The sequence below is a fragment of the Canis lupus genome, chromosome 23 (assembly GCF_011100685.1).
Source record: "Canis lupus familiaris isolate Mischka breed German Shepherd chromosome 23, alternate assembly UU_Cfam_GSD_1.0, whole genome shotgun sequence".
Lineage (NCBI taxonomy): Eukaryota > Metazoa > Chordata > Mammalia > Carnivora > Canidae > Canis > Canis lupus.
The window spans coordinates 5329018-5335017 of NC_049244.1; the positions used below are offsets into that span (position 1 = coordinate 5329018).

At 36.4% G+C, this 6000-nt stretch overlaps 1 long non-coding RNA gene across 2 annotated transcripts in view; it reads right to left on the reverse strand.

Moving 5' to 3' along the window:
- LOC111091968 overlaps nt 1–3234 on the reverse strand; it is a 43401-nt gene extending 40167 nt beyond the window's left edge. Inside the window, exon 1 of one of the 2 annotated variants that reach the window (XR_005376823.1) lies at nt 2967–3234. This is a non-coding gene — a long non-coding RNA (uncharacterized LOC111091968). The remainder of the gene's footprint in view (nt 1–2966) is intronic. The other variant, XR_005376822.1, reaches the window with a different exon arrangement.
- Between the last annotated feature and the right edge of the window lie 2766 nt (nt 3235–6000).

The following is a 6000-nucleotide window of genomic DNA, read 5'->3' on the forward strand; positions in this document are numbered from 1 at the left end:
ATTTGGGAGCCTGAGATACTCTGGAAGGAAAATAGAGGGCAGTTTGATTTGCAGAGTGTAATGTGATTTTGTTCTGTGGCATGGTTCCAGCTACCGTTCCAATTCATCTGTGCCTCTGATCTACTTGCCAGCCAGCATCTTCTAGTCCCATATTTTTTGTCCCTGTAACTGACCAAGATGGTTCCCATAAGTAGGGCCTCTGTAGACTCTATTCTTACTATTTGCTTGTTCTTTATTCTGAACATCCCACATCTGGCTTGTTTCATTCATTCAAATATCAGCTTAATGTCTTCTTAGTGACGTTAAGAAACTTTCAGAGTTTCCAATGAAAGTCCTCACCCAGTTACTCCTTTCATTTTTTTTTTTGTATATGTTTTGCATGAGTTACTCCTTTCATTTTTTTAATATTTATTTGTTTATTTATTCATGAGAGAGAGAGAGAGAGAGAGAGAGAGGCAGAGACACAGGCAGAGGGAGAAGCAGGCTCCATCCTGGGAGCCGGATGCGGGACTCGATTCCGGGACTCCAGGACTGCGCCCCTGGGCCAAAGGCAGGCGCTAAACTGCTGAGCCACCCAAGGATCCCCTCCTTTCATTTTTTTGATATGTTTTTCATGAGTATTTTTGGCTTCATATTTTGATTTTCATGCTGAAAAACAAAATAATTTTCATCCTGGATTCAGTATCTTTCCTAGTTTTCTTCTATAATAGTTTCAACTTAAGTCTAGGACAAGAGGTTTCCTGGGTTTATTGGCAAAGCTCAAATAGACCTTAAATAAGTCATATGTTATTCCAAATGCTTTTGGTAATTGAATAAGATGGGAGGTCACTCCCCAACCAACATCACTACTAAGAAAGCTTGGATCCTCAAAGACCAATATGAAGACCTTTCATATTCAGAAAAGCTAGATTGCTTATAGCCAACATTATTTTTTAAAGAGTACGACCTGAAAGAGCCCCAAAGCACTGGCAAATGGTGCCTAAAAAATTTTAGATTAAGTATGTTAGTTATTGGGAAGATCACTATTGGGTCCCTAAAAAACATTAGAGCCCTGAGGTTGGTATTATTACCCCTAAGAGTTCCCCAGGGCCTTATCCAACTCAAAGGCCTGAGATTATTGAGAAAGCTTCTAAAGAACTTCCATTATGCAATTCAATACAATTCAGTAAGCATTCATCACATGAGCAGTGTCCTGTGGGATAATACAAATAGGAAGAAAACTTAGCCTTTGCTTCAAAAAGTTCACAGTCTAATGCAAGAGACAGACACATAGATTTATGATTAGGAGCACCAGGCACATTACAGAATAAGAGTTCTAACCAAAGAACCAAGGAAAGACAAAGAAGAGATGACTCCCAGATGGTACAATCTGGCATGCACCACACCGTTCATCATGTAATATATTTAGGGAAAGTGGCTTAAAATGTCACTCATGTGCCAGTGTTGGATAGATTGTCAGTCTCTAATTCAGCATTTCAAATACTCCTAGCTTCTGATGAGCTTAGCATTCTTAACATTAGGCTAAGAATAGCACAAGGCAGGCAGTGATGCCTGAGATCAGCACTCTGATTCCACTGCCAGAGAGCAGGGAGGAATGAGGTGCTCCAGGCTGTCCTCAGAAACTGATAATTCAATACTCCTTCATTTGAAAAGCTGTTTACAATTGCCATCTGTAAAAAAAACACTTTTATACCATTCAACAAATTTGGAAAAAGTGTTTTTTTTTTCCAAATTTAGTTTACTCTCTCCACAATCTTATCATTTCTAGTATCCAAAGTTGCAAATTATTGACTAAGAGTTATGTTACTAAACTAATTTTGTAGTTACAGTATATAGCCTCTGCTTGAGGAAAGCATTAAAGCTCGTTCCTACTTGAATAGCACACATTAAGGTGCTTTACTCCATACTATCTCTTGGCTTTTATCCCAGGTAAATTTTTAGAAATGGTATAATTCTTTTTTTTAAATATTTTATTTATTTATTTTAGAGAGAGAGAGAGTGAGGGGAGGGTCAAAGGGAGAGAGAGAATCTCAAGCAGAGTACATGCGGAACGTGGAACCCAACTTGGGGCTCAATATCACCACCCTGAAATCATAACCAGAGCTGAAATTATGTTGGATACTTAACTGACTGAGCCACTCGGGGCCCCCCAGAAATAGTATAATTCTTTATAACATTTTTTTGGATACTTGTCCTTTACCTATGTGGGTTTTGCGTCTTTTTTTCTTTTTAAAGATTTTGTTTGTTTGTTTGTTTGTTTGTACGAGAAAATGCATGTGAGTGGGGGAGGGGCAGAGGGAGAGAATCTCAGGTAGACTCTGTGGTAAGCATGGAGCCCAACATAGGGCTTGATTTGACAACTCTGATATATTGTTGACCTGAGCTGAAACCAAGAGTTGGTCACTTAAGTGAGCCACCCAGGCACCACACCCATGTGAGTTTTGTGTCTTTACTTTCCCAATTGACTATGTTATAAGCTTAGAATCCAAACAGACAAGTGACTTTGGGTGACAGTTACCTGAGAACCGTTTCCTTTCTAATTAGCCACTTTCCTCTACATGTGTATCTCTTAGTAAGATATAACAGTGCAGAAGTCCAAGAGGTCCAGTGGTAGTGTCCAAAAGTGTTCATGGTGTCTAAGAATGGAAGCAACTGGTTCACCATGTATATATCTATGGAGAAAATGAGCCCAAAGTACTTGTGCCAGAGTTGAGTCAGGGAAAATAAAATAAAATTGTATATTTCAGTAAAATATTTGGAAAATAAAATTATTACTTATATCAATATGTTAAATGAAATTTTTTATTATTCCTCACATGTTAAGAAGTTGTTTAAAACACATTTAGTAGGATATTTAAAGTAATCTTGATATGATGTGTCCCTAAATTCTATTGAATTTTACAACCTTCTACAAAATATTTTTCACAACCATGTTTATCCTCCCTAGAGGGATAGATTGTCATTACCTTGTAATTGGAGCACAGTGCTCAAGTCTGTTTCTATGTCATCAGAGATGGGTTCTATAGTGATCAAGTATTCTATAGAATGCAGAAAGACAGGAAACTGTATATTCAGTTGATCTGAGAGAACAACTAGGGCAATATTAATCAGAGGAACTTTGAGTATGATCCCTTCTTCTATTTAAGTGCCCAGTGTGACTTCACAATCTGTAGTTAAAGCCACAGTCACAGCAAGGGGACATAAGGCTCTTGGTAATGTCTTCCTAATCTACCTTTCGAGCTCTGATCTACTTGTGGACTGAGATGGAACATTCTCCCTAATCTTGCCTTAATGAAAACTTGCTATTACAGATTTAGCCACATTCTTTGGTTCTCATACAATTTTCGTTCATGTTCTTTCTCTATTTTGAATAAGTTTCACCCTTTTGTTTGTTTTTTCTTCAAGGTATAGCTCCTTCGATATCTTAGGAAAGCTTTCCTCTAATGATGCCAGGCATTTCTACTCTGTTCCGGGAGCACTTGACTCAAACTGCTGTTACTAATGCTTACCTCAAGAAACTAGTATTAGTTTCATATTATCTTCTTTGTCCTTTGTCCAGTAGCTTCCAAATCTCATACATTTTGTATTTTTATGCCTCACAAAACAACAACCAGTAGAACTAACAATAATTCAGTATTAATTCAACTAACACTATTTTTTTAAGAAAAATATAGCCTATTATGGAAAAATAATTACCTGTATCAAAGTAATTAACAGTTAATAAATTTGTTATATCTGCCTATATGTATATATAATTAAAGTAAGAGTAGTCTAGATAAATGATTTTCAGAGTAAGAAGGTAAGCAATTCAAATAATAAATGATATTTCCAGCCATTAACAAAGTTATTCAATACTACAATTGGATGAAGACCTTAGAGACTGCACAGGCTAAGCTCCATGTCTTTCAAGAAAGAGACTCAGAGAGGTTAAATGGTATATGACCTCACGCACGTTCATGATCTTGATTAACAAATGAATGCCAACAATTAAGAAACGTGTGGTTTTAGCAGCAACCTCTTCTCTATTTCACAGAAATTTCTATCCAACTCCTTTATGAATATCTCCATCAGGATGTGCTGGAGGCACTCAAATGCCTAAAATTGAACTCAGTATCTACCACCATATTCAAAATCCGTTGTTTCTTATATTTGGCCATAGCAATTCTTATCTCAATAATATTTACACTCTCAATCATAAAACCAAGTTTTGCCTCTGAATCATCTTTTTCTGTGTACCCAATGGATTATCAACCTCTTTCAATATTCACTGCAAGTATTTTTCCAATTTCTCTTCAATCTCCACTCATTCACTTTTAATTTACTTCTGTATAATATGGATTGATTTCACAACTTCTTTACTGTTTCCCTTCATTCAAACCACTCCATCCAGTCCATCTCATGCATTGCAACAAAAATGATCACTTCGTAACTTCACTTCTCAAAAATAAAGACCAGATTCCTTATAATGATTTTTCATGATATTGCTTAGCCTGACATAATATCCAGCTCCTTTTCTTATCCTGTGGCTATACTACCCTCATGACATGTGACCTACCAGTACTTTTTCAAACATGCCGTGCCCAATCACACATTTCTTGTTAGGACAACTTTAGAGTTTTATTCACATTTTATAGTAAGACATCCAAAATATGACACATTATAGTTTCTCAATATTTTGTGGAACTTTAAATAAGGAATGGAAAACATGTCTTGAGGAGCATAGCTTTTTCTATTATACTGTGTTGCTAACCTAGCTGGCAGAGGTTTTAATAGTAATTTATAAAGACCATTCAACTGAACTCTTTTTACCCAGAGATATGGTATTTGATTATTTATTTATTTATTTATTTATTTATTTATTTATTTATTTAAAGATTCCATTCATCCATTCATAAGAGACACAGAGAAAGAGAAAGAGGCAGAGACACAGGCAGAGGGAGAAGCCGGGAACCCAGGATCAGGTCCTGGGCTGAAGGTGGCGCTAAACCGCTGAGCCACCCAGGCTGCCCAATATTTGATTTTTTAAATCATCTAGATCATTTTGTCCCTTGTGCCATACTTAGTTATACTTTCCTTTGGGCTTTGTACAGTTAGTGAGATAAGGCAGAGTATAATATAATATATATATTATATTTTTACCACAAGGTCATTGGTTCAAACTTCAGTGCTCAGGCTTATAAGATGTGTGAACTTAGGTGTGTAGACAAACATATATGACTGTTAGTTTTCTGATTAGTAAAGTGACATAATGATAATTACCTCATAGAGTTATTTAAAATTATGGATAATAGCATATATAAAATGTGATATACCAAGTACACTCAATACATGTTTGCTTTCCTTTTTATTGTTTTGTGGCCATAGTCTAGTTTGGTCTGAGATGTATTGGAAAATTTGAACCAAGTTTTATTTGAGATGATGTTTGAACAATTGCCAAAAGCAGAATATCAAAATATATGGCTTTTAATTATTCATTCTTTTTCATCTTCTACATTGCTTTAGGTATTCAGATATTGTCTGCATTGTCAAAAACACATTAGGGTGATAAATTGAGAGTGAAAGAACACTATCTAACACCCTGAGCAGACACCTGGGTGGCTCAGCAGTTGAGTGCCTGACTTTGGCCCCTCCAGGTTGTGATCCTGGAGTCCCAAGATCGAGTCCCACATTAGGCTCCCTGCATGGAGCCTGCTTCTCTCTCTGCCTATGTCTCTGCCTCTCTCTCTGTGTCTCTCATGAATAAAAAAATAAAATCTTAAAACAATGGCCTGAGAAAGAAATGTTTGGTTTGGTATAGCATATTGGGAAGAGCACTGAATGATATTATGGAAAATGGAGGTTTTATCCCAGCACTATTATTATTTGAATTTGAGCAAGTTGCCCATATATTTCTGAGGGTAGATTATTTGTCTGGACAATAAGATAATAGAGTAGATGACATTTGGTAGGAGAGGTCTTACACAACTCAAACATTTAAAAAACCTCTGATTTTCTCAGTGC